The sequence below is a fragment of the Mastomys coucha genome, unplaced genomic scaffold (genome assembly GCF_008632895.1).
Source record: "Mastomys coucha isolate ucsf_1 unplaced genomic scaffold, UCSF_Mcou_1 pScaffold5, whole genome shotgun sequence".
NCBI classification, from domain to species: domain Eukaryota; kingdom Metazoa; phylum Chordata; class Mammalia; order Rodentia; family Muridae; genus Mastomys; species Mastomys coucha.
The window spans coordinates 118369624-118375289 of record NW_022196911.1 but is presented as its reverse complement, the minus strand read 5'-3'; the positions used below and the strand labels follow the sequence as shown (position 1 = coordinate 118375289).

Sequence of the window (5666 nt, the reverse complement as noted above, 5' to 3'; positions counted from 1 at the left end):
TTTTATTTTATTCTTTAATCTTTTCTTCTCACAGTCCAGAATTTATCCCCCTCCCAGTCCACCATCCAACTGTTCCACATTCCACACCTTCTCCCAACCCCACTCCCACCCCCACCCCTCCCACTCCCCCACTCCTGTCTCCAAGAGGATGTCCCCAGTCCCCCCAACCCCACCAGACCTCCCACTCCCTGGGGCTCCAAGTCTCTCAAGGGTTAGCTGTATCTTCTCTGACTGAGTCCAGACCCAGTAATCCTCTGCTGTATATATGTTGGGGACCTCATATCAGCTGGTGTATGCTGCCTGGTTGGTGGCTCAGTGTCTGAGAGATTCCAGGAGTCCAGGTTAGTTGAGACTGCTGGTCTTCCTATGGGGTCACCCTCCTCCTCAGCTTCTTCCAGCTTTTCCCTAATTCAACCACTGGGGTTACCAAAAATGAAAGTCATACTATGTACAACAGGCAGCAGTCCCTTTGAATCACCATAAAGGAGACTCCATTGATGTGCCGGCCATCTCTGTAGATAAGCTGCATGCAAACCTAAAAGGTCTTGGGAAGAGTTTAGTTCACCTATTCCTGACTCCCGTCAAACCCAGATTGTGTGTGCTGGAATGCCCTGTTTACCTCTTTAAAAATACAAAACTCACATGACTCTGAGTCATTTCCCATGACTCCCCTAAAGCTGGCATCTAGTTTCCTTACTAATGTAGCTCCTCTCTGAACCATAGAAGTTCCTGTTTGTACCATGCACTGAACCCCAGGCTTGAGAAGTTCAAGTAGGGTCAGAAGAATACTAGGTCCTAAGTTTACAATCATGGATGTGGGCATCAAGAACCCATGATACCTGCTGGACCAACACAGTGATTGGGATCAGAACCCCATACTGCTCACAGGGAAGCTGCTCCTCCATTAAGCATAGTAATCACAGGGTTACCTCTGCTGCCAGGCACAAGGAGAATTCTTTCCCTTCTAGACTCCACTAATCACACCAAGCATTCTGGGAGCACATTTTGCTCAAGATAGTCCACACCCTGGCTCCAAGTACCCATCCAGCTCACTGTAGATTAGGCCTCTCAATGGGTATCAAAGTTGGGGAGCTTCAAGGCTTCTGGAAAAACAGGAGATCTCTGGCCCTAAGACTGCAGTAGGCAAGGTGAGACCCATAGGGGAGTGGAGAGGACACAGATGGCTCAGGCCCAGGAATTACTGTGTATAACTCAGCATTGCTGGGGTTGAGCAGCTACCATGTACCTTCCCTACAAAAAGATCACTTAAAGATGGTTGGATGTGTGACCTAGTCTTAGGGGAACATTTTTGTCTAATGTTCATCAGCTAGGCAGCTCAGAACACAGCCTGGTTACCTCAATCCTCACTTCTCTACAAACTACTTTCTCTTTAAAATAAACAAAAAAACCTCTAATTTCTAATTTCATGTTACAAAGAATCTACAGGCTGTGTCAACCCATTTAGAATGATGAAATTTAATCTTATGAATAAACATCATACACTGAGTCAGCACTTTGGTGCTGCCCAGTCACTCATGTGTGTGACCTTCAGAGCAGGATCCCACCTGGACTTATCTATGTTCTCATCTTGGGTGGGTGCCTTCCAAGAGGGTCAGGGAGAGGTAGATGAACTCAGCCTCTAGATCAAGAAGTAGGAAGATGGAAGAAGGAAAGACAAGGAGGTAGAAGGGGATCTCATTAAGTAATCTCTCCCTTTGCCAACTGCTACCTCACCACTAGAAGTTTGTGGTCACCAGTATTTCCTATTCTGTAAAGATGTCTGGATGAGGAGAGTACCATTGTATTGTCAAGCATGAGTCACTCTATGGACTTTGTTTAGGCAATAGCATGCCTTGGAGAAGGAGCTAAGTGCTGTGACAGCAGTGTCCTATCAAGTAAGAGGGTGTCCAACATGAAATGCAGCAGCTGGGAAGGTGGTAAAAGCAGACATCGATAAATTAATACTGGGGACACTCCCAGATTGTAAGGCACTGGAGAGGGGGCTGAGACAAACATAGTCTGCCTGGGCAGGAGAGATGGGCTGTATTAGTCATTCTTCTGACAGTATGACCAAGGCAACTTAGAGAAGAAAAGGGTTATTTGAGATCATGATTCCAGAGAGATAAGAATCCCTCATGGAGTGGAAGCATGGCAAATTGTAGGCATGGCAAAAGGAGGAAGGAACTGAGAGCTTTCATCTCAACCACAAGCACAAAGGGGGAAGGGAGGGAGGGAGGGAGAGAGGGAGGGAGGGAGGGAGGGAGGGAGTATTGAGAGAGACTATGTGAGAGAGAGAGAGTAAGAGAGAGAGAAAGAGAGAGATAACTAGAAGTGGTGCTGAGCTTTTAATTTAAAAACCCTCCAGCAAAGCTGCACTGCCTAACCCTCCCCAACAGTACCACCAACTGAAGTGTTCAAATGTCAGAGATTATGGGGGAATTTCCCATGTAAACTATAACCTTCCCTTTACCTCCACAGGCTCATGTCCATATCATAATGCAAAGCCCCATTACCTTTCATACTCTCAACATGAAGTTTACAATTCCAAAATCCAGTCTTTTCTGAGACTCAAGGAAATCTCTTAATTATAACCCCCTGTAAAATCAAAACAGCAAATTACATATTTTCAACATTTAATGACATGGAATATACATAACCATTCCAGAAGGTTGAAATGGGAGTATAGAGAGGAAATAGTGGGTCAAGGTTAAACCAGAACCCAGAAAGGAAGACAAAATTGTTTATTTATTCATGTTACATCCCAATATCGGGCCCCCTCCTTCCAGTACCTCCCTCTTGCAGTTCCTTCCCCCATTCCTCCCACTCCTTCTCCTCTGAGAAGGAGGAAACAACCCCCTACTTACCCTCCACACACATTAGTCACTTAAGGGCTAGGTGCATCCTCTCTCTCTAAGACCTGACAAGGTGGTCCGGGAAAGAGAATGGGATCCACAGGCAGGCTACAAATTCAAGGACAGCCCCACTCAAGTTGTTGGGGGACCCAAATGAAGACCAGACTGCACATTGGCTACATATATAGGGGGAGTGGCTAAGTCCAGTCCATGCTTGATCTTTGTTGGTAGTTCAGTCTTTGGGAACCCCCAAGGGTGGAGGTTAGTTGGCCATGTAGACCTTTCTGTGAAGTTCCTATTCTCTTCAGGTCCCTCAATCCATCTAACTCTCTGAGATCCATCTAATGTTTGGCTATGAGTCTCTGTATCAGTCTCGGTCAGCTCTTGGGTAGAGCCTCTCAGAGGACAGTTATGCTAGGATCCTGCCTGTCTACAAGCTTAACAGAGTATCACTAATAGTTTCAGGGATTGGTTCTTACCCAAGAGATGGGTCTCAATTTGGGCCAGTCATTGGTCAATCATTCCCTGTGTCTCTGCTCTATCTTTATCCCTGCACACCTTTAGGTCAAAGATTTTGTGAGTAAGTTGCTATCCTTATCTCTCCACTGGGAGTCCTGCCTGACTACAGGAAGTGGCCACATCAGGATCCATAACCCTACTGCTAGGAATTTACTGAGATCTGGGACAGGGTGGGGACAGGGAGCTCCAGGGTGGCTATGGGATCACTTTAACTGACACCAAATAGTATAGTTCCATGTCTAGTATCAAAAGGCTTATATGGCTCTGTTCTTCCCAATTTGTTGCTTGCAGCATACACCCCTGTCCTCATATATAGGAGATCCTCTCCTTTAAGCAGCTCTCATTGTCAGATGTGTCATGGTTCTAGTATCTTAAGACCTTCACAGCTTCACGTAATGATTTTTTTTTTGTGGCCTCTAACCCCTACAACATAGCTATAAGAAAGATCCCAGTCTAGAATTGCTTATACCATTTGCATCTCAACCCAACATTCAAAGGAAGTTTTTCTAATCAAGGAAACATTGTCCAACTGAGCATCAGAGTTCTGGGTGAGAGTTCTTCATGCAGCTGCACCCCATGGAGCCTGACTTGGCCTTTTGAAGCCTTATCAGCACTGTTACTCAGCAAGAAACAGTACATAGCCAACATCATTCTAAACTCTGAAGCTGTCTGTTTCATACCAGACATGATAGTTTCTCATCCAACAGTAAAAGCCCCCACCTAGCTCCAGGCAGAAGGAAAGGCGAGCACAGTGCCTCACCACCCTCACTCCATGTCTGACCTCATAGAGACGACAGTCAGGAAGTGTTCTGGAATCCTTATCCAAGCCCACCTGTGAGGCAGTGGCCTGGGGCACACAGGCCTTCCTCACTCCAATCACTCTTTCTTCCATCCTCTCTGCTGCTCAACTCTGGCCACCACCCAAACAGACACACCACTTGGTATACCATTTTAGAAAATGTAACGCAAAGCACTTTACTCTATGCTACTGCCTGCTCTCCATGAATAATGAGAGACTCTGGATACAGCTGATGGCTCAACTCATCTTACAAGGCCTGAGTGTGAGTTCATCTGCATCTCTGAATGGGGTGTGGCAGTGAGATGACTTAAGCTAGTTCCCCAGACAAAAGAAGAAGCCAAATAGTACCTTCTCTCCCTCTGAGTCAGAGCCACAAGCTGCTGTTGTGCTGGTCTGACCTGGAGGAATGATGCCTCCATGTGAACTGATCTGGCAGTACCTGACCACCTTTTACTGCACAGCTGGGGAATCTGAGTCAGTACCATGCCCAAGGACATTCTGAGCTGGCATAGCCTCTGCCTGCAAGAACAGGCCTGACAGGTCCTCAGGTATCCTTCTCAATCAGTGTTGAAGTTCTGGCTAGAACAGATATTGCCCTCCTTTCCCCGACATGGTCCAGCCCCTTTAGAAACTCCATTTTGATAAAGACAAATTATCTCTTCCCCTCATGCTTTCCAAACATTCATAGAAGCTTGTATTGTTCCCATCAATGTCAAAGAATAGATCTATTTAACAAACATTAAATTCTTGGTGCTTTCCTATCCCACCTTACCACCTTATTATTAAAGACAAGCCACTGCAGCTCCTTTCTTTGCCTGATACTATCAACTCTTGTCTCTCACCAGAAGATCATCAGGCAGACAGAAAGGCAAATGGATCCAATAAATTGAAACTGCATCAGAGCCAAAACTGATCTTGACAGGTGGTTTGGAACAATCAGAACAGGAACTACAAGAACAGATGTAAGCAAGCAGATAATAGAAAATTTCAGAAAGGATCAAAATGATCCCAAAGGTCAGAGCAGACCCTACTCTGGCATCTCCTGAAGCTCCTCCCCTGCATGTAGACAGCAAACATGTGGATGGTGAATGTCTAAAGGGGGCATCTTTAGAGGGGCATCTTTAGAGGCCACGGATATTTTCATACCCGGATTTCCTCAGTGGTTTATCCCAGCAAACTCGTCCACTGATTGCTCAGTCACTCGAGCTATCACTTTCCCATCCTAGCAATAGGCTCAAGGGATGGTCATGCTGCTTTCCGAGAGTGGTTCGTGGCCCAGTTCACAGGAGAAATGTATAGCTCTAAGGTCAAAGTGTGATAGACAGAAATCTGCTTTAACATTTTATCACAAACCATCACAACATGGTAACACTTGTGATCAAACTACTGAGATCAAAATACTATAAAGGAAATGAAGACTTCCTTCAGTGACTTCATTAGCCCATAACAAAACTGATAGAAAAATACTTGAATTTACATATATGACTTTAGAAACT

General features: G+C 45.5%; 1 long non-coding RNA gene across 1 annotated transcript; it reads left to right on the top strand.

Annotated features, from left to right (window-relative positions):
• The first annotated feature begins 4206 nt into the window (after nt 1-4206).
• On the top strand, nt 4207-5074 carry LOC116078525. The gene is made up of 2 exons (XR_004113581.1): nt 4207-4432; nt 5016-5074. It is a non-coding gene; the product is annotated as an uncharacterized LOC116078525 (long non-coding RNA).
• Nucleotides 5075-5666: the final 592 nt, after the last annotated feature.